The following is a 24,857-nucleotide window of genomic DNA, read 5'->3' on the forward strand; positions in this document are numbered from 1 at the left end:
TGACCGACCACCTTTTGAGTTGTTGTATGGAAGGGGGTGTAGGACCCCGATTTGTTGGAGTGAGGTTGGTCATCGGGTCAAGGGAAGCACCGAGGTGGTGCTTAAGACCACAGAGTTGATTCAGCAGGTGTGCGACAAGTTGCGGGTTGCCCAGAGTCGTCTAAAGAGTTATGCTGACTGATGTCGTTCGGACCTTGAGTTTCAGGTGGGAGACTTTGTGCTGCTGAAGGTGTCACCTTGGAAAGGTGTCATCTGGTTGCGGAAGCAGGGCGAGCTGGGTCCCTGATTTATTGGCCCCTTCAGGATTACTGCCCGTGTGGGTAGGGTTTCATACCGGCAGGATCTTCATGATAAGCTCAGTCAGATGCATAACATTTTCCACGTATCTCGGTTACGAAAATGTGTAGCCGATTATTCAACAGTTGTTTCGTTGGATGATATTCACGTGGATCAACGCCTGAATTATGTGGAGAAGCCGATTGCTAATCTCGACAGCAAGACTAAGTCTCTGCGTAATAAGGTGGTGAATCTGGTAAAGGTGCAATGGCAGCACCGAAAAGGCTCTGAATGGACGTGGGAGCCAGAAAGCGAGATTAGAGAGCACTACGCTGAATTGTTTGAGGCAATCGACTTCGAGGACGAAGTCTAGTTCAAGTAGGGGAGCGTTCTAACATCTAAAATTATTTGGTTTGCTTTTGAACCCTTGGGTTTTTATTTTGATGCAAATTAGCTCCCCGAAGTCAAAATCTTGAAATTTTGGCCATGTTCATGTACGCGGGGGGTACATCCTTATACGCTTAGCATAGTGGGCTCCGTGTGAGTACGCTAGGCGCATGTGGCTCAGACCAAAACCCTAATAATTAGGGTTTGTGCACTATTTATACTTCATTATGGCTCAAGACCCTCCCCTACCTCAACCTCCATCCCCTTTCTTTACCCTCTTAACAAACCCTAGTGCATTTTGATCTTTTTGGAGCTTTTTGAGTGATAGTGTGTGCTTTTGGTTGTAAAGAAGGTTGTTCAAGAAGGAAGCTTTGACCTCAAAACTTTGGATCCAGCATCTCCTCTTCCTTTACCACTAGAAGGTATAAAGCTCCAAACTTGGCTTGTGTTCCATTATGTTCTAGTTTGAGGCTAGTTTCATCCTTTTTGTCCCTAAAGTTTAGATCTTGGTGAGTATGAGCTACTCCTAAGCCTCCATGTAACGTCCCATTTTTACAACCAACAATTTTTATTTTTATTAAGATAAAACTTCCCAATTTATTAATCCATTAATTAAGAAAACCTTTTATACCAAATTACATTTATTAAAAATCAGATTATTGTAGAAACGCAAAATCTTCAATGTTGTTGATGAGTGTGTACAATCCCGCCTTCACCTTCTAGTAATAACCGATGATACCTGAAACCACAAACAACTGGGTAAGCATAAATCATAGTGATTTTCCCCCAGAATAACACCATATAAACAGATTACATATACAATCAACATGTCGAGTCAGTCAACCATCGGGTTGGAATACCCCAAGCCTAGTCAACCTCTGGGTCCAGTCATCCTCAAGATGGAATACCCCATGTTAGAATGCCAACATACAACAGGTCCAATCATCCATCAGGCAGTAATACCTTGGGTTCGTTGGCCTACTGCCTCAATACTACCGCTCTTCCCGAGCCTCCGTGCCAACGGCTTATAGCCTACCCACATAGGGTATCTTGGCCTACCGCACAAAGCAGGATTGCCTCAACCCAATCAAACACAATATGTCAACATATAAACAATCCGGATCAAGTAGGCACATAATACAGGAAAAAAACAATCATACAGCTCACTACCGCCAACTAATCCTCTCACAGCATACAATCCTACTACTAGCAAACCTCCATAGAATGCAGAACCATAAGTAACCAGATGTGAGATAGCCACTCGAATACATGATCCTACTCAATAGCCACAACCAAACAAGGAACATGCAAGATAGCCTAGACCAAGAGTTCTCAGGCTATCCTACATGACCACTGACAGTCCCTAAGGCACTCCATAGATGATACCCAGCAAGCACAGATAAAATACAGTTCTAAGTTTCACTACAACATAGCAGCATACTCAATACCAGAGCACAGATCTAAGAGATAACTACAACATAGCAGCATGCTCAATACCAGAACACCGATCTAACAGATCACTACAGCATAACATCATACTAGATGTTAACAATAAAAGGAATGCATGGCCGTATATACTCAAAGGTGAGATAGTCACCCGGACAGGTGATCCTACTCTAGAACCACAACCAAACAAGAAACGGGTAAGAGAGCTTAGATCAAGGGTGCTCAGTCTATCGTACATGACTATATACAGTCCCTGTGACATCCCTCTACTAGCATATAACCAAAACTAGTGGGTCGACATTGGTGCCTTCGACCCACGGGTACAGTGAGGCGAAACTCACCTCGATACGCACGTAGATAACCACTGTAGCAACGAAAAACTCTACCATCTTCAATTCATTTCCAAACACCTACAGGAAGATACTTGAGTCGATATACGAACACAGGTCATAGTCAAATACAACGGAGACCACCTCACATGAAATGACGATTAGGGTTAAGTAATAACACTTAACCCATTAAGGACTTAATCACCTAAGGGTAGGACTGATTAAGGTTTGACTTAGTCATTCTTGGGTGAAATAATAATCTAATCAATGGCCCAAATACGCGCCTGATCATTGTCAAAAATAGAGCTCCCCGATTCTAGGGTTTTTCACATAAAATGATAACGAGGGTTAGTGTTCCACACTTAACCCCTTAAGGACTTAATCCATTAAATCCAATATTCCATTAAGTTAATTGTGGAGAATTATTAAGTATTATTTTAAGTTTAATTAATATCTTTAACGCGGGTCCCGACGAACTCCAAGACTAGGGTTTCTTGACATTAGGGTTTTCTAAACCCTAATTAGGGTTTCCAACACCTAAGTTAGATAATTAATTAATTAAATAAATATATGTGTTTTTATAAATCGGGCACCACCCACTGCTACCTCGGGAAGTGGTGGTCGGCGGCAGTTCATGGCGGCAGGAGGTGGAAACCACCATTGTTATGGTGGGAGTTATAACTTTTTAGGTCTAAACACACATATAAGCACACAGCCACCCAAGGTGGCGACAGAACGGCGACATGAGGTGGCAGCTACCATCTCACGGCGGTGGTGGTGGCGGGGGAGGGGGAGTTCCTTCATTTTCGGCCAAGGGTTGCTCATGCAATATCACGCCATAATACACACACATTTTTACACCATAAAGCACACATAGCCACCTCCCACGGTGGCAGGTGGCGGCAAAAGATGGCAGCAAGCGGCATCCACCATGGTTGGCGGCCAAGGTGGTTCTAATCAATTATCCGGCCAACCAAGACACACACACACACGCCACTCATGCAGAATACGAACTCATGAGCCTCCTTCCGGGTGACAAACGACGACCGAAGCAGCGGATGGGAGGGTCGTACGAGCGGCGGCGGCGGCTAGCTGCTGTGGGATAGAAAGAAGGCGAAGGGGCAGCCGGAGCAGCACCGACAACTTCCATGTGCGGCTGTGGATGGCGACAGAAAAGAAGAAGAAGAAGAAAGGTGGAGTAATGGTGGCAGCGGACACACTCAAGACCGTTAACTCGTTCTCACCGGAAGGCATAGCAGCTGTGACGTTCGCCGGTTGCAGCAACGATGAAGATGGCGACGGCTCCTGGAGGTCGGAGGGATAAGGGTGGCGGTTGGGATGCGATTTTAGGGTTAGGGTTTTGAGGTGTATCGGGTGCATAATGAGATGAAGGGAAGGGAAAGGGTGACGGGTTTAATCCACCGTCCCCTCTAATTTAAACTTTTGACCAATTAAACAACTTCAATCCCTCCTTCCCATTCTTTTTCAAACTAAGCCCTTATTTTACTCTTTAGCACGTGCTTTCAAAAAAACTATTCAATACAAGTCCATATGATACCGTTTAACCCTCAACATCGAGAAAATATAATTTTTAACTCCTAGGGCTAACACTAATACTTTATCACGGAGTTTGGGCTAAAATAAAATAAAATATAAAATACCTCTCGGGGTTTTAGGGCTTATTATTTATTTATTAACATATTTTATTTTATTTTATTTTATTTATTTTAAATGAAATGTTACAATTCTCCCACACTTAAATTAGATTTCATCCTCGAAATCAGCTCTGGTTTCTACTTCAAGATGCACTCCCCCACAACAACAAAGACGAAAGAATATTCGCAGAATCACTCGGTCTCTGAGCTTCTCGGCCAAATGCCGACGCTCTAATACCGCCCAAAAGGGCACCACCACAATGAAAACTAACGGATCCCATGTTGAACTGAACCACACTCTTACTTTGCTCCGACAGTCCATCTGAGCTATCCACTATCAACACTAGAGCTTACCCCCGATCAAACGATAACAGACAAGCAACCCTCAACCTGAGCTCCTAACACCTTAGGGCCTAAGCACAAGCACGCCCTATAGATGCTATCACAACTAAGACAATTATGAATCGAAGGGAAGGTCCAACAACTGACGGTGATCTCTTCGGGAAACCCAAAGATTTATAAATTACGCCAAAATTTGGAAATTAGAGAAATCCGAAAGTGAACCGAATCATGGCTAAGAGTCTTCCTGCTGCGAGGTTCTACTCTACCCCACTTGAAATATGCTAGAAACTGATAACTTTGTAGTCCTTCGATATCCAGACTAACTTGGGCTCCACCACTTGATCCTAACTACCGATATCCACATGCATATGAGAATCTGAACCCACACAACATTCATACATACCTTGCACGGAACATCTCCTGGGCCAGTCTATCCCTCTCTACCAGGGGAACATATCTTGCACGTAACATCTCCGAGAACTGTTCCCAAGCCATCGCGGCCCTCTGTACAGGAGTATAAGAACTAGTCACCAATCTCCACTAATCCCTTGCCCCTAAACTGATAAGGTTCAGGGCGCACTTGACCTTCTGGTCGTCTGGACAAGAACATGTGAAGAAACAACCCTCCACGTCAGACAGCCATCTCATCGCTGCAATCGTGTCTGAGACCCCATCAAACTCTGGGGGGTTCATACGATCGAGTCCCAATACTAGAAATCTCTCTCTCTGCTCGAGCCCTAATGGCAACAACAACCGCGGTGACTACAGCAACAACAACAACCTTAGAAAGTGTAGCATATCGGTCATCAAATTACTCCATCATAGCGGCCTTGAGAGATTCGACCAGCTCTGGTATCTGCCCCCGGATAAAAGAAACAACTTCCTCCCAAACAATCTCCCTGACATGGTCCTCAGTCAATGTTGGCCCATCCTGGATATCTGCTCCTGCTCCTGATCCCGACCCAACCTCAAATTGTTTCATAATCACCATACTAAAAATGAACCAGGGAGAGATCAAACAAAACACATATAACACTAGGGGAACCAATTCCCAATAAAACCCTGGGGTTTGTGACTTCCCTGATATGAGTACAGGTCATGTGCTTCCAGTAGTACGGGCCCATACTACCTTCTACACCTACCTGTATTTTTCTCAGAAGATCATCACAACAACCCTAACCATACCCGCAAAAATACACATACACTCAATCCTCTCATCCTAGAGGAAGGCTAGACATTACACAACTGGTCGGCAAAAACCCCACACAACTCGTCCATGAAACTTCCACTAACCCTGCAACACTTGTGTATGCTAGTCATACATAACATTGGACCCTATAGACAGTCGAATACCTGATTCTACCCTAAGCCCTTCATCAAACAAGAACAGGAAATAAGGCTAAACCAAACATTCTTAGGCTATAGAATCTGAGTCATGTACAACAATGATACATACACTAAGCAACTTCAGTAATGATGTCAATTTCATAGAAGAAGAACCCTAGGCTATCAGGCATCATATAATCAGGCAATTCTATCATGCAATTCCTAAAGATCCCTAACCCATCACTAGCATGCTTTTCTAACACAACATGTATCCGCAAGATCAAAACTCAACAAATATAACAAGTATGGGTATTTTGGGAACCACTCTCCTGTTCGGGATCTGGCTGACTGTACACACCACATCTTCCTAAAAATTCAAAGTTAAGTTACGGTCCACGTTCCCGATCCCAAGCCAACAATCAAACAAGAACATGACAAGAGACCGAGCCCATGCCCTTAACCCAACTCTCTTATTATAATTTCTTTTTCAAAAACATTTTGCAAAACCTCTCGGATCCAAGTTTGAGATTGGATTCACACAAGTGTTCCTCCAATTTACTCAAACCAGGGCTCTGATACCAACTTCTAACGTCCCATTTTCACAACCAAAAATTTTAGTTTTTTTTAAGATAAAACTTCCCAATTTATTAATCCATTAATTAAGAAAACCATTCATTCCAAATTACAATTATTAAAAATCAGAGTATTGTAGAAATGCGGAATCTTCAATGTTGTTGATGAGTGTGTACAGTCACGCCTTCGCCTTCTAGCAATAACCGATGATACCTAAAACCACAAACAATTGGGTAAGCATAAAGCTTAGTGATTTTCCCCCAAAATACCACCATATAAACAGATCACACATACAATCAAACATGTCGGGTCCAGTCAACCATCGGGTTGGAATACCCCATGCCGAATCAACCTCCGGGTCCAGTCATCCTCAGGATGGAATAACCTAGGTTGGAATGCCAACATACAACAGGTCCAATCAGCCATCAGGCTAGAATACCCAGGGTTTGTTGGACTACCGCCTCAACCCTACCACTCTTCTCGAGCCTTCGTGCCTACGGCTTACAGTCAGCCCGCACCAGGTATCTTGGCCTACTGCATGAAGCAGGACCGCCTCAACCCAAGCAAGCACAATATGTTGACATATAAACAATCAGGATCAAGTAGGCACATAATACTGGTAAAAAGCAATCATACATCTCACTACCACCTACTAGTCCTCTCACAACATACAGTCCTACTACCAAATAATCTCCATAGAATGCATAACTATAAGTAAACAGAGGTGAGATAGCCACTCGAACAGATGATCCTACTCTAAACCCACAACCAAACAAGGAACAAGCAAGAGAGCCTAGACCAAGAGTTCTCAGGCTATCCTACATGACCACAGACAGTCCTTAAGGCACCCCATAGATGATACCCAACAAGAACATATAACATACAGTTATACAAATCACTACAAGATAGCAGCATACTCAATACCAGAACACAGATCTAACAGATCACTACAACATAGCAACATACTTAATACCATAACATAGATCTAACAGATCACTACAGCATAGCAGCATACTAGGTGTCAACAATCCATGGAATGCATGGTCGTATATACTCAAAGGTGAGATAGTCACCCGGACAGGTGATCCTACTCTAGAACCACAACCAAATAAGGAACAGGTAAGAGAGCTTAGATCAAGAGTCATCAGTCTATCCTACATGACTATATACAGACCCTATGGCATCCCTGTACTAGCATATAACCAAAACTAGTTGGCCGACATTGGTGCCTTCGACCCACGGGTACAGTGACGCGAAACTCACCTCGATAAGCACGTAGATAACCACTGTAACAACGAAGAACTCTACCAGTGTCAATTCATTTCCAAACACCTACAAAAAGATACTTGAGTCAATACCAGATCATAGGTCATAGTCACATACAACAGAGACCACCTCACATGAAATGAGGATTAGGGTTAATAATAACACTTAACCCATTAAGGACTTAATCACCTAAGGGTAGGACTGATTAAGGTTTGACTTAGTCATTCTTGGGTGAAATAATAATCCATTCAATGGCCCAAATACGCGCCTGGTCATTATCCAAAATAGAGTTCCCCGATTCTAGGGTTTTTCACATAAAATGATAACTAGGGTTAGTGTTCCACACTTAAACCCTTAAGGAGTTAATCGATTAAGTCCAATATTTCACTAAGTTAATTGTGGAAAATTATTAAGTATTATTTTAAGTTTAATGAATAGCTTTAGTTTGGGTCCCGACCAACTCCAAGACTAGGGTTTCTAAACCCTAATTAGGGTTTGCAACACCTAAGTTAGATAATTAGTTAATTAAATATATATATATATATATATATATATATATATATATATATATATATATATGTTTTTATAAATCGGGCACCACCCACTACCACCTCGGACAGTGGTCGTCGGTTGCGGTTCATGGTGGCAGGAGGCGGAAACCACCATTGTTATGGCGGGAGTTATAAGTTTTACGTCCAAACACACACATAAGCACACATCCACCTAATGTGGCGGCATAACGGCGACATGAGGTGGCAGCCACCACCTCACGGTGGTGGTGGTGGTGGGGGTTTCCTTTATTTTTCGACCAAGGGTTGCTCATACAACATCATGCCATAATACACACTCATTTTTACATCATAAAACACACACACAACCACCTCCCATGGTGGATGGTGGCGGCAAGAGATGGCAGCAAGCGGTAACCACCATGGTTGGCGGCCATGGTGGTTCTTTTCGATTATCCGGCCAACCAAGACACGTACACACACACACGCACCACTCACGCGAAATACGAACTCAGCAGCCTCCTTTGGTTTGACAAACGACGACCGTAGCACCGGATGGGAGGATAGCACGAGCGGCAGCGGCGGCTAGCTGTTGCGGGACAGAAAGAAGGCGAAGGGGTAGCCGGAGCAGCATCGGCAACTGTCGTGTGAGGCTGTGGATGGCGACAGAAAAGAAGAAGAAAAAGAAGAAGAAGAAGAAGAAGAAGAAGAAGAAGAAGAAGAAGAAGAAGAAAAAAGGTGGAGGAATGGTTGCAACGGATACACTCACGACCGCCAACTCATTCTCTCCGGAAGGGATAGCAGCTGCGACGCTCGGCGGTTGCAGCAATGATGGGGATGGCGGCGGCGGCTGCTGGAGGCCGGAGGGATAAGGGTGGTGGTTGGGATGCGATTTTAGGGTTAGGTTTTTGAAGTGTATCGGGTGCAAAATGAGATGAAGGGAAGGGAAAGGGTGACGGGTTTAATCCACCGTCCCCTCTAATTCAAACTTTTGACGAATTAAACAAACTGAGTCCTTCCTTCCCATTCTTTTTCATACTAAGCCCTTATTTTACTCTTTAGCCCCTGCTTTCAAAAAAATTATTCAATACAAGTCCATATAATACCTTTTAACCCTTAACATCCAGAAAATATAACTTTTAACTCCTATGGCTAACACTGATACTTTATCACAGAGTTAGGGCTAAAATAAAATAAAATATAAAATACATCTCGGGGTTTTATGGCTTATTATTTATTTATTCACATATTTTATTTTATATTTTATTTTATTTATATTATTTATTACATTACACTCCAAGTTGTATTTTCAGATGTTCCTAGTCATCTTAGTTCGTAAAGGTGCAACCTTGGTCCTTGTTTAGTCCCCATTCATATGTTAGAATGTAGGATGAGTGAAATAAGCTAGGTTTTAGAGTTTGAGCTCCATGTATCCACCCAAAGGCATAAAGTTTAAGGCTTAATGGGTCCAGATGTGAGTTTTAGTCGCTTGGTCTTAATGCTTTAAGATGTTTTGCATCGTTTGCATGGGGGCCACATATTTTTTGTGTACTTCCTGTACGCCGCACGTACTACCTCTATAATTGTGATTTCCTGCTTTGGCCTGGTACACTGCGCGTACCATTGTGTACGCCGAGCGTACGGCCCAGTTTATCTTGATGGATGTTTTGGGCCCAAAATCGATGGCTTGCTTGTTGGTGTTAGGCCTTGGACGTTTTTCTGATGGCCCACTTCAGCTGATGGACTCCTATTGGGCCTTAGTTGATCCTTGGATTTGACCTAGGATTTTATTGGGCTTGAGGTCTAGTTTGGCCCATCTCACTTTGGACATTGGTTTTTTGTTGTAAGTCTTATTCTGGATTTTGGCCCATTTGTTTTGGGACCTTATTGCTTAGTTAGCATGGAAATTTATCTAGCCTAGCAGCCCAAGCGTTTGCCTGGGATTTCAGCAGTTGAGGTGAGTTTTCTCACAATGTTTATGGGTCGAAGGCACCAATGCCGGTTCATTTCTTATTACATTGAATGTTGTTGACTTTTGTGATAATTGTATGGAAGACTATGTGGGTAGCCCATGGCACTTGTGTGTAAGACCGAGATTTTTCCCTCCGCATTGCAAGGAAAGACCATAGGGGTAGGCCATGACACTCATATCTAAGACCGCGATTTGGCCCTCGGCATTGCGTGAAAAAGAGCATGGGGGTAGCCCATGTCACTTATATGTTTTAATTATGTGATATGATTAGGACATTCACTAAGCTTTTGCTTACAGTTTATATTTATGGTTTCAGGTACTTCCGGTACTAAAGGGAAGGGCCCGACTTGATGGCGCAACATTCACTCCTCACTATTTTTCCGCATTTTGATATTATACTCTGATGATTTGACATTATTACTATTGGTTGGTTTTAGAACAATGTGATGATTGTAACTTTTGTGTTTATTTAAAATGAACATTTTTATTCTGGTTTTTGGGTTGTTACAGTAGGACAGTCGGGTTTGAGATGACACAGCTAGTGACAGTGGAAACACATCTGATCCTTCTTGCAGTCGCGAAAGACATGCCCCTCTCTCTCTCTCTCCACACTTATAGCATTTAAACTTGTGACAAGCAAACCCATGGTTTCCCCTACACTTCTCGCAGATATGATAGCCCCTTGATTACTAGTACCTGAGTTAGCAGCCTCAAACTCTAAATCCATCGCTGAAAGAGCCCTCGGTCTCTTTCCAAGTCGTGTCCTCACGTCCATATCTCCCCTAGTAGTCATCTCGGCAGTCCCTATTTCAGGCTGCAAGGCTGCAGTTCGCTCCTCGAGCTTGGCAATCAACTTTCCAGTCATCCGATCCACAATACCTGACAATTCTTCGTGCAATATCTGCGAAATCTTAGCAGAAATCATCTCCCATATCTTATTAATAGTCCAGCCCGACCTGTCATGGCAATCATCTCTAGATCTCGGACTAGATCTCCTGGTGAACTCCATACTGAAAATGAACCAAAAGAATCAGAAATACCCCCATACACATTGCTACAACCACATAACAAGATTATCCCTTAAGGTTGTAACTTCCTTGTTACGCATACGGGTCATGTGCTTTCAGTAGTACGGGCCCATACTACCTTCTACAGCTACCTGTATTTGTCTCAACGATCATTACAACCACCCAAAACTAATACAATAACGAAAAATACGCATACATCCCATCCTTACTCTCTCGAGAGTGGCTAAAATATTCCTTCTCAGGCCAACCGCTCCCACACATACTCATCCATAATGATACTCACAATACTTTCTAAAAGCACATCATGAGTACTACATACCCCCCAGGCTATACTAGGTTCCATACCTCACCCTGCCATCAATTGCCAAACGACCCCCATTGGTGCCAGTTAACTACTCCATGAATACAATCACATGCAACATAACTTAAATAATCTTAGATTAAAAGATTCAAACCTACCATGGTTGGACTCAGACAATATCTGCGCAGTAGTACCAAATCCTTTACCCTAAAATTATTTAACCCATGCAACATGAGACTTAATGTATTCAGTTAGTAGTTAGTTCACACTCGAAAGAGTCATACAACATTCAGCAAAAAAACCTTTACAGGAAATAAGGCATCATATATCAGGCAATTCGATCATGCAATTCCTAAAGATCCATATCCTACAACTAGCATGTTATTCTAGCATAACATAACATCAAATAACAGTATGGTATTTTGATGTCTACTTATTGTCTCCGACAGATCGTACACATCACATCCTTTCTTGATTATTTGCGAAAACAATTGAAAATCATTTTTTTAAAGCCTTTGTACTTCCTTAGTTTGAGACTGTATTCACATGGATGTTCCTCCAATTCTCTAAAAAAAGGCTTTGATACCAACTTGTAACATCCCAAAAATCACAACAAATTTAAACTTTTTAAAACGACCCTTTACTAATAAAAGTGTTTACAAAACCATTATTTCCAAAAATATTATTTAAAATTAGAGTCTCCCAAGATCAACAACATAAAAATCCAAGATGTGTAAGACCTACCTGAAACAATAAACTAAACCATAAGCCAAAGCTTAGTGAGTTCCCCCAAGTACCACCACATACATCATATCAAAAACCAACATGCATAACCAAGCCTTCGGCCTGACTGAACCGCCTCGCAGGGCTTACAGCCTATCTGGACCACTCCTGAGCCTTCAACATGACAGGACTGCCTTGCAGGGCCTACAGCCTATCTGGACCGCTCGTCGGACCTTCGGGCTGACTGGCCCGCCTCGTGGACCTACAGTCTATCCGGACAGCCCTGGGTATCTTGGCCTTCAGCACAAAGCAGGGCTGCCTTAACCCAACCACACATAACATGTCGACATATACATAACAGATAAACAAATAACCAGCCAATAGACAAACAAACAGGTCTACAGATCACTACTACATGCTAACATCCCATATACCAAGATACCGATCTAACATATCACTACAGCATTACAACATCCTATAAACTAGGATACGTATATAACAGATCACTACAGCATAACAACATCCTATATACCAGGATACAAATCTAACAGATCACTACAGTATAGCACTATACGGTAGACCAGGATATCAATCCAAAGGGCCGACCTTGGTGCCTTCGACCCGTAAGTACAGTGAGGAAAACTCACATCTCAATCTGAACATGTAACATCCCAAAAGTATTAACATAGAATTTCCACTTTTAGATTAATAAATCGTTAACACATAACATTTCCACAAAACCAAGGTAATCAAGATTCATTAAAACATCATCAATCAGAGTAAATCACTGAAAGCGGAAACATGTTGGTATGTGCTTTGCAATCATCCCGAGCTCTTACATTTTGAAAACTGAAGTACCTGAAACATAAACTGGAACCCGTAAGCACAAATATTAGTGAGTTCCCCAAGATACCACATACCATACATACATAAAACACATATTGGGCCCCCGCGCTCCATTGGGCCTCGCCCGATCTCGAGTCCTGCTCGCTGTGGACCCAGCCCGACATTGAGCCCCACTCAGATTATAGATCTGTCAATTACCAGGCCTCGCTTGACACTGGGCCCTGCCCGCCACACACATAATCATATGACCATATAAACATATAAACATAACCTTACTAACACATGCAATAATCACAAAGTCTATAGCATACCATACAGTCATCGAGTCACGCCCGGTAAGCATAAAAACTGATACTTATAACTAGCATTAAACATACTTATCAGGCCCCGCCTGGCATCGGGCCCTGCCCGATAAACATTCCATCATACAATACATACACGAGTATCGCACACATCTAGCATCCTAACATATAACCCATGGGTCGGCATTGGTGCCTTTGATCCACAAAACCTAGTGAGGAGACTCCCCTCGTACTTCTGAATCACACAGATGATCCCTGGCTGCTGGCTAATAGATCCCCGAACTGTCAATATCAAAACAACACTCAATTAACAATTGGGGTCCACTCCAAAACCATAAATCCATACTTGGGGTAAAATTACCATTTCCTCCTAACCTAGCTTGTTCCAAGACTAAGGCCCAAACTCACAACCAGCAAGGCCCAAAACCAAATAACCAACCAAGGCCCAAATATGGCCCAATTTTCCAAATTGGGCCCGAACCACTTACATGGGCCTTACCCTAAGGCGCAACAAATTTCCCAGTTTAAAACACTTATACTTAGTTGGCCCACTAAGAACTCAAACAACCAAGCCTAAAAAGGAAGCCCAACACGAATCCCAAAAGCCAAAACCCTCCTGACTGAGTATGCGGGGCGTACACAGTTGTACGCTAAGCGTAGATGCAATCTGGCTTGTACACTACGCGTACGGACTTGTACGCCCAACATACTCCTTCATTAAGCCATTTTCGATATTACGCTCTTAATACTTAAGTCTAGAAGTCCAAACCATATATGTAAGTCATAAACAACATCTAGAACCATAAAGTCACTGACTTGGTGACTTTGCATGACCCAAACGAACCAAATCTCAAAATATAACCCTCTACTTCCATTAAATGAGCTCAAACTCAAGCATGGGGGATTCTAATTCTTAAAGGTGCCAACATTATGAATCTAGGACCATAGAAACACCAAGAGTGGAAACTCTTAGCTCCAGGAATGGTAGTAACCACTAAATCTAATCCATGGGACCAAAAAGGGTCCAAAACTCATACAACATAGGTCTAAGCTAACAATGAACAAGGTCAAAGCTTTTTACCTCAAACAAGCTGGAAATGAAGCACATACTCAAGATCCACAAGCTCCTCTTTGATCCACAACCTTGCACATACTCATACAACCAAAATGCACACCGTGAGTTCAAAATCGCAACCATGGAGACTTAGAGACGGTTTCTAGGTTCTGGGGACTTGGAGGCTGGTAAAGAGGCCAGCCCTAAGGACTAAATGTGTTTATATAGGGTCCAATACCAAATATTAGGGTTTTTTAACTCCCTCGTATGCCCAGCGTACAAGTCTTCACATTCCCGACCAGTCCTCGCACTACGCTCAGCGTAATCCAAATTACGCCTCGCGTACCCTCCTCCATAGCAGTACACCCCGCATACTCCCTAGGTACACCTCGCATACTAGGGTTTCCCCTCAAACCCTACACATTCCAAAGGCCATAACTTCTTCAATATACATCTAATTTTGACGATCCATATATCGATGAAAAGGTAATGAGAAGCTCTATGGTTTAATCAACTTGTACCTGCCTTACTATATTCCGAACAAACATCCATTTTCCATAGAAGCCCGAACTGAAAAACTACCGGAATACCCTTTAACTCCAAACACAAACCGAATACTTGGATCATCCAATATACATCATCCACCTCCAAATGAGCCCAAAACTAACTTCAAGGATCATAAGCCTGCTAATACCTAATCCTTGATCACCACCCCGAAATGGAAATGTTCTGAAGCAGGGCGTTACAACTCTCCCCCACTTAAATTAGATTTTGTCCTCCAAATCATTCCTTACCAACCCCGGAAATCCAAACAACCTGAGCAACACGACCACAACCCCAAGCATACCATCGTTTTCCCAAGGCAACCGGAACCAACCCTCGTAGGGCACTCCAACCTGCAAATTAAGGAATCCTTTTACCACCTGAAAATAATCCCTTGCAAACAAACCACGTCTACTCAAATTGAGACCTGAAGTCTCGAGATGGTCTGACTCCCTGACAGACCGCCCATACAGAACTGTGACATCCCCATTTTCACGGCCAGAAAAGACTGATTTTTTTATGCTTTATAAAAATCAAAGTATCTCTTTTAATAAAAATTTTGCGGAATTTGTTCCTAGAAAAACATGATAAATACATTAGCAAAGCATTTCCAAAGAAATGTATTTTTATTCATTTTAAAACATTTGGGATGTCATCGTCAATACAGAAACATAAGCATAAACAGAACTTACATTCATTTACACTAGTGATCTACATCTCTTTTAAACCTCTCAGTGTAAAGTAGCTTCATATCGACACATGTGAAACAAATAATCTTGAGTAGGTCGGGTTGGGAAACCTTGTGAGTACATAGGGTTTTCAACCCACAATAATATAATTATTATGTTTAAACATCAAACAATCAACCCAATTACCCATCCCCATTATCTTCTTTACTCTTAAGGATCTACCCTAATAATTAGCTATTTCTCGTTCATTTATCCCTAAGGATTATCCTAAGGAATAATTACGAAGTCCGTCGTTGTCAATGACACAACTGTCAAGCACAGCTGCTAATATTATCATTTAGGCGCAGCTGCCAGAATTATGACATTCTCTATTTAGGCGCAGCTGCCGATATTGTCCTCTAGGCGCAGTTGCCAGGGTTTAGGCACTAAGTCTGCGTAGTCGCCAGGGTTTATCTCGTTTATTGACAGCATCTTTTTCGAGAGTTCACTCGCAATACATGTCAATGGGTTTTTTTAGAGTACACCGGTGAACACATCGTTCACAACACCTACAGGTTGCGAGTCTGCTAGTGTTCCATTGGACTGTCTAGAATAGTCCGTGGTTGTCATCCATACTCTGCTAGATGACGAGGCCAATGCTTGGGTAAAAGGCTTCTCTCATTGTTCACCTCTCACCCTTATCTCATGGTCTATATCACCTCTCATCTCATCATCCAAATCATATTTCATCTACCCATGTTTTACCAAACATATTTTGTAGATATAAAATACATATACAGTTTAAATAATTTAAAATATTTATAAAATCGTTCATCCATCATAGATAGAAAGTATAAAGATAATATGCACACATAGCACGTAATTTATATAAAATACTTCATATCTATGTGTAAGATGAAAGTAACTATGCACTCGCTTGTCAAAGTGATGACTCCAAATTCAGGCAGCGCTACGCTTCTAGCGATTCTATTTTCCTTCGACGAAACCTAACATTATTATTGCTAAGTTTTAGTCTAATCTTTATTGCGACTAATTATTAGTCTAGATTCATCATTAAATCAAAGTCTACTTTCATGATCTATCAAGTAAGGAACAACCAGGTAGGGTCCGTTTGGTATACGAAGTATACTGTTTGGAAATCTCACTTTAAACACCTCACTAAATTCACAGCCTAGACATCATCCCCGTAAGTACATCAATCAGTATAACGACTTGGAATCACTGATAAATCTTGTTTATAGGTTCATAATAACGATAATGAACTTAAACATAAGTTATACTTAAAGTAGGGTAAGCATAACTCACTTACCGAGGGTTTGGCTAGGAGCCAGGATCTGCAGGGGAAAAACTTCTGAGCCGAAATCTATTCTTCTCGGAGCCTTCCGGCGCTCTGGGACTCGCCTCTAGCACTTAGAAGTTGCTAGGGAAGGGGGGAGAGGGTTTGGGGGTAATGGGAGAGAAAATGTATGAAAGGTGTGAGTTTTGGGGGTGATTTACGCCTCTATTTATAGGCTGTCTGGGCCTTCTCACGTCGTGAAACAAGGTGCTCACGTCGTGAGCTTTGCGTAGGCTCCAAGGTGAAGTCTGGTGCTGACACATGGCGCCAGACGCATGTAAAACAACCAATATTTAAAAATTCATAACTTTTGCATACAAACTTCGTTTTCGACGTTCTTTATATCCACGCGTAGGTAAAAACAAGATCTACAACTTTCCTTTTGACTTCGTTGGCTAATTCTCGACCGATTTTAAATTTAACAGTATGAGAAGATTATATTGTTAAATGACTGCGTAAAATTCATAACTTCTACATACGGACTCCGTTTTCGTCTGTCTTTTTACCGTTGAGTCCCTATTAATGAGATCTTCAATTCTCGTTTAGGCCGCTTTGGCCAAAAATCGCTCGATCTAAAATTCGAATTTCGGGTTGTGCACTGCTAGGCCAAATCTTAAAAAATCATAACGTCCTCATACGAAGTCAGATTTGGACGTTCTTTTTATGCACGCTCTCGGTTTAAAGTATACTACGACTTTTGTTTAGATTGCTAAGGCTAAAAAGTCCTCTATCGTAAATTCACTATTTATGTCACACAGCGCCGTGTCGGTTTTGTCGCGAAACTTGGACGCGCCATAACTTCTTCGTTATAACTCGGATTTCGGGGTTCTTTATATGTACGGAACCCTTGTGACATATTCTAAAACTTGGTTAAGTTATTCATTCTAAATAATCTTCCATCAAAAACTCATTTTTGATGCTCATTGTCTCCAATTTGACTAGCCCGAGTCTGCGGGCGTTACATGAACCATTGCTAAATCCATTCCACTTATCTCCCATCTGACTACTCAACTTCTGATAACTCAAGGTTCCCACTAGAAGACAGAACATACACCAAATATCCTTGTAGAACACTTATACTTAAAAGAAGGCTAAGATAATCCTTCGAGTAGGAGATTTATCCCTGCAACGGTTAGACTCAGACAAGAGCTGTGCAACAGGGTCATATCATTTACTCTGAGATTATCTAATCCCAACTGCAAGTGACCTAATGTTTCCTACGAATAACAAGCTACTCCACACACAAGTTCCAAATCAATAAGACTTCCCTGACTTATATATATGCCCTTAACCAATAAAACCAATCCAAGACACAATCATGAGAGCTTGATCTATCATCAAAATTGAATCCATTCATTACCGTTGAACCCTTCGACTGATGCGCTCGGCATATAGATACCCCAATCCTCACCCCACTGAAAAGAAATTTTGCATAAAACACTCACGATTCCCAACTCGATGTCTCAACCAAAACCAACCCGATGCTTAACTCATAACCCAAGATCTACTGATCTGCAATTGCATTTCACCCAAAACCTTCCGGTTCACGACAACCCTTACTAGACCAAGATATAAAGATTCCCAACTATCGTTGAGACTACGAGTCTCGCACCTGGTCTCACCACCAGGTTTCCAAATCACGAGGCTACCCATCCTATAAACCCCTCTGCATCACAAACTGACTACCCACTTAATCCTGTAACTCAAGATCCCAAAACCTTGACCCAAAGGTCTCTACCAGTCCCACTTGTATTGACATAATCACACGGGCCTCGCCCATGGGTCCCACCCAAGTAAATCACGGGGCAGCCTTGCCCACGAGTCCCACCCACCTAGAGCTACAAAAGCCCGACTACATCTTAGACCCCAATGGTCATCAACCCAAAACAAAGGAACACTTCATGACAATCTTGTTCGGTGTGCCCAAGGCATGAACTGGTTTCCCTTTTACACTCATGACCACTTCCAATCAGTGTCTACTTCAAACTGGTGAATGCTAAGATCCCATCATAGTCTTCCAACACTTCAACCCAACCATGGTTACCACCCATGTCCTAACCACACCCCACTCACCATGAGCCGAAACCTACATCCAATCAGGTGTTCAGGTCAGCCTAGACTCAACCACAAGCCTTCTATGCATAATACAGACGACGCCGAATAGCAGTTGGAAGTTTCCTAAACTCCCACTTACATAACCTCAATATAAACGACCACTTGAGCCGTCTCTCCTCCTGGCCAGGATGTAAAATTTTGCCTAGTTCACACCCTTCCTGACTTCCGAAAAACCTGATCAATTCTCCCCCTCCCCCCCTTGGATTCGACGAAGCTTTCTACTTCCTTAAATTCGATTGATTCCCAACCCATCTACCTTATGTAGCATAAATCGCCTATGATCTACGCTTATTAACACTAACACTCCATTGTTAGCCAAATTTAATGATCGCCCAATTCCTAAAATCCTGAACAATACTCATGAAACCTTACCTAATCTGATAACCCAAATCACTTCCCATGATACCATACCAAATCCTTAAGTTCTTATACGGGTGACTAAAACCACAATCATTGCCATGTACTGACGAATCTGTTGGATTAAGGTGTCTAAGCCAATAACTAAATTCGTATATTTTTGAATTAGAAGCGAAGTCCTTTTTGGGTTACCCTCAAAACTAATAACTAATTAGAATAACAGTTGGAGATAGAGGATAATTTGTTAGTTTTTATATAAATAATAAAGTAATTGGAAATTAAAATATATAATTCATTAATATATTATATGATTAATATATTAATTGGAAATATTTATGATTAATTGATTAATTAGAATTTATTTGGATTTAATTTTAAGATTAATTAGCATTAATCATTCAAATGACTCTTTGGTTTCCATGAGAGTTTCCTTGAGCAAGTATAAATAGGACACCATGGATCCCATATTTTCCACACACATATACTTGCTTTCATATATCCGAATTTATGATATAGTCTCCTCTCTCCTCAATTATTCCTACTACTAGAGTTTTGGGTACAAACCATTAGAGGCATCCATTTCTTTGGTGCTAGCTTTCCAAGATCTACAAGAAGGATTCTACTCTGATTATTTGCAATAATAATCAAAAGGTATGCAACCCTAGTTTTATGTATGAATTTAGATTTCATAGCCTCTCTCCTAGGGTTTTCTTGATATTCATAGCTAGTTGCTATCAATAGAGAAAACATAGATCCTTTCTAGGTTGTATGTGAACTTAAGGGTTTAAGTGTTTTTCCACCACATGTAATTTTTGTTTATAACCTAGAAAACCCATCAGTGGTATCAGAGCCATATGTTTTCTATTTGATTGTGCACTAGAATGAATTGATAAAAAGAAGTATAAGGGATTATGATTTAATTTGAATTATTTAAATTAATTGTTTAATTGGTAAATAATCATTTAATCCATGAAATTAAAATTATTTAATTAATTGTTTAATTGGTAAATAATACGATTTAAATTTATTTAATTAATTTTTTATTTAGTATAAAAGATTAAATCATTATTTAGTTTAAAATTAATTATTATTAATTGTTTAATACGAAAAAAAAATTAATTTTAAACCCTAGTATTTTAAAAAGTGTAAAATACACCTTATACGATATATATGATTAAAAGTTTAATATATTATATGTATAAGATAAATAAGTCGAATAGCTAGTACGCCTCATTCATGAAGCCATACTCTAAGGGGGTTTTAAGGAAGTGGCCTATAAAATGACCGTTGAATGGGCGTCCACTCTCACCCACCGCTCCCTTGTATGGTGAAGGGTCGTTAGCCGAACGGATTTGATATGACATAACCTCTTAAAAGTATGATACTATAAAGTAACTAAACCTTTTATAAATCCCACTCTAGTTACTTTAGGAAAAAAATGTGAAATTGTATGCTATTCCATGAAAACGCACATTGTTTCCTTATGAGTCATTAGTGGAGCGTGTATAGTTAACCAGCACACTAATTTGGGACTATAAAGGTGAAATAGTGAAGCAACTCATGTTTATGATTGTTGATGGGGCGTTTGTGGTTAACCGACACATTAATGCGATATCATAAATCGATTGAGGGTGTTTGAGCGGGTTTGCATGGTTATTCACATCTTCATTGTGATCCTCGGCATCCCAGTCACAATTGGTAAGAGAATAATCGAGATTAAACATGTCATTAATAAGATTCAATGAATCTCAAAAGATCTAGGAGTTTCATGTGACTGAAATTGGTGAGATGACTCTACCTACCTAAAATACATTCGAATTTGATTACAACATCCCTATTCAAAGGTCGAATCGAAAATATGGATCATAGCCTTAATTTAATTATGGGTTAATAATTAAGGATTAAAATCACCTAACTTGAATTCTCTCTTTTCCCAAATATTAGATGTCAAGTCAAGATAATAATGGTCTTCCTCTTTCTTATAGAATTGTTTTCCTCAATCTTCTGGAGATGATCTTCCACCTTCAAGCCAATGTGAAAATGTATTCTCTTCCTTAGGAAATGGTGGAACTAGACATCATATCTCTTCAACTCTTCCACCTCCTCCTCCTCCACCTATGACTCTCCCAACATCACGAGTTAAAAGATATGAAACAAATCAAGACCTTTTGGCATGTAAACATGAAGATGAAAATTTGTGTGTGCGCACGTTCTGAAGATAAAGTCGTACATTGACAAATTGGATAGGATGGGTGTCGTATTTCCAAGGGAGCAAGCCATTGATTTGGTTCTTATCTCGCTTCCTAAGTCGTATGGTCAGTCCATTGAGAACTTTCATATGAGGAATCTCGGTGTGATCGTAATAGATGTGACCCAAATATTGGTGGTTATTGAGGCAGAAATGCTTAAGAACACATCTGAACCAGAGATGCATATAGGGTCTGATTCCAAGGTTTTCATAGACATTGGCAATGGTGACATTGGTGATCTAGAAAAGATTTCTCTTCCCAGTGGAAAGGGGTCGTCTAAGGTCAAACCGTTTGATCATATGGTTAAGAGAAAGTCTTGTTCTAGGATGTTTTCATGTGTTAAACCCAAACGAGTCCATTTGTTTCTATTGCCAATTGAAGGGACACTGGTTGCGAAGCTGGCCAAAGTACCTGACGGATCTTAAAGATGGTAAAGTCAATTCGTATGACTCTACTTTAGGTACATCCAATATCTAACTTCATTGCTTTATAAGTTCTTATTCTTAGACTCTTAATATATAATGTGATAATCACATTTTTATGGTATTGCAAGATTTAAAAGGAAGAAGGAAGCTTAAGTGAATTGAGCTAAATCTGATCGTGGGAAATGGACTTTGGTCACATGGTTCGATGGTCAGAATTTCGAGCTACTACTAGGGAGTTAGCATAATTTAATAGATTGCTATTTCTCTTAAAAAATATGTAGAAATATAGTTTTTCATTTTATGCATTGTAAGTACAAATTCCAACTTTTTAGCTTCTAACCTGCTTGAAAAGATAGCGCTTACAAACTCCCTGAATGGGTCTTTTTAGCAATAAAAATGAAGTTTTGGTTTACATATTTGCCTTATCTTATTTCCTTGCAATGGCATTAATTAAAGTGTTGGTTATATTTCTAATAATAGAAATATTAATTGTGGATTTGATTCTTATGATATCGCTTGTGGTAATATCATAATAAACCAAGTGAAAAGAAATCTCATTACAACTAGACTGATACATGGAATCATACAATTTGAATTGTATTATATATGAGATTCTTGTTCATTGGAAAATTAAGACTCAAATAATTATTCACAAGTTTATGTGAGGCAAGTGAATGACTAATGGATATAGTACATATATGTACTCTTCATATCCGCCACAAGGGACGATAACTCTGTTCGTCATGATTTACTGATGTTTCAATAAATATGGTTTTGTTTATAAGATTAAACAAAATTCTAATACTTTTAAAAAGTTCAAAGAGTAGTCGAACGAATAGAAGAATCTGTCAAGCAGAAAGATAAAAGATTTTCCAATCTGAAAAGAAAGGAGAAAGCTTTAGTATCATGTTTTATGATCGTCTTAGTAATTGTGGAATTGTATCACAATAAATCATCCAAGAACATCTTAGTGAAATTGTGTGACTAAGAAGAGGAATTGGACATTGTTATAAATGGTTCGATCATAAGACGGGTCATACTTTGTTCCTAATCAAAGTTTTAGAGCCATGCTCTAGTAAATATGAATCATATTTTGAAACTCATTTCAAAACTAAGAAGGATAACAACACCTCGTAATATGTTGAGTAATAATGTTTTCTTACTCTAGCACATTTGGAATTGGAATTATGATGTTTTTGTTGATCGAAAAACAAGCTGAGACCTATTCTATAAAGTGTTTTCTTGTCAGAAATCCACACAAACTTTTGAATATTTTTTTTAGCTCGTCAAGGAATGTTTCTTGAGAGAAAAACTCATATATAAAGAATTTAGTGGGATTCCTATTGATCTTGAGAGTTTCAAGAGTCAACCGACAATGATCCTTTTAGTTATCACTAGCACGCAACCTGAGGTTGATAACCTGTTGTGTTTTATTCTAATTTATGTGCACTTCAATTGAGTTGGCAACCCCTTTGAGTTCTATATTTTTCATTTAAATGCAAAAGGCTAAGCACGTTGGTCAGTGAAAGTACATTGATCAATATGGGTGAGTTGCTAACAACATGGAAGCACTGGTGGGCTTTTGAACTGCCATTAGGCAAGAAATTTTGATTAAGCGAAGTTTAGTCCATGAAGGAGAACTAAATGTGATTTTGGTTTGTCCTAAACCTTGTCTTATGACTGTAGGTTGAAAAATAAAGTTTTATATGGATGGGAACATATGTGCCTTCGAATCTAGGTGACAAAAGGTTTCACTCTACTTCATGAAAATGATTATGAGGAAAAACTTTTGTTGATAGATTTGAAGGATCTAATAAAGATCAACATGGATATTGGTTGTGTTAATTGCATTCTCAAATTCACAATATGATTACGGCATCCCTCTTCATATTTCGAATTGTGAGGAATGGCATGGAATTTTTTAAACTTTTAGGAGATATGTTTATCATGTCTTGAAAGAGGTTGAACACATACACTATCCAGATAAAGTGCATAAGCTTAAGAAGCCTAATTAGAGGCTTGACGAAGCATCGCGAAATAGGAATTTGTACTTCCATGAGAAAGTCAAAAGGTATTGATTTCTACAAGTCCATATTATTTTTGAGTACCTGTCAAAGCTAGTGGGAGCATAATTGTATGTCTGGTATTGCATGTTGACAATACTATCGATGGGGAACAATGTCTCTAATTTGCAAGTTGCAAAAGTTAGGGACTATTACGCTATAGTGGACATAAGGGAGAGGTCACTCATACCTTGAATCTAAAGCTTTAGATTGTAAATTTTAATAGAACTTAGTTAAAGGCATACCATGTTGAAATGTTATGACATTGGGTATTCTATATGTGGAAATATTATAGCAAGGAATTGAACAGATAATGGATCCTTGTAATAATGAGTTGAGTCCCATATGCTTCAGATATAGGATCAATTACATATGCTATAATATTCGATTATTCTATTTTTCAAATGCTTTTAGCATTGTGTGAAAAGGATTAGAATTCCATGTGACTGAAGTTGTTAAACAAACTATCAAGAACATTCTGAGGTTTATTGAAGATTGGTTGTTTGTGGACAGCTGGAAGTATGGTATTGTTTTGGAAAAACCATAGTGACACGTTTTGGATCGATATGATTCTTGGTCAGAATTGATGTTCATATGGGAATATGGAAATGATTCCATAATGGGAGATATGTATATGGAAATGTCTCCATAATAAGAGTCGGCTATAAAATCTACATGTGAGTTGGAAACTTTAATGTAAGAAAGGTGTTCAAGGAGTGTACCTTGAATTTGAGACCTAATTACC

This window comes from Lactuca virosa, chromosome 6 (genome assembly GCF_052849685.1).
Source record: "Lactuca virosa cultivar CGN04683 chromosome 6, Lactuca_virosa_CGN04683_v6, whole genome shotgun sequence".
Taxonomy (NCBI): Eukaryota; Viridiplantae; Streptophyta; class Magnoliopsida; order Asterales; family Asteraceae; genus Lactuca; species Lactuca virosa.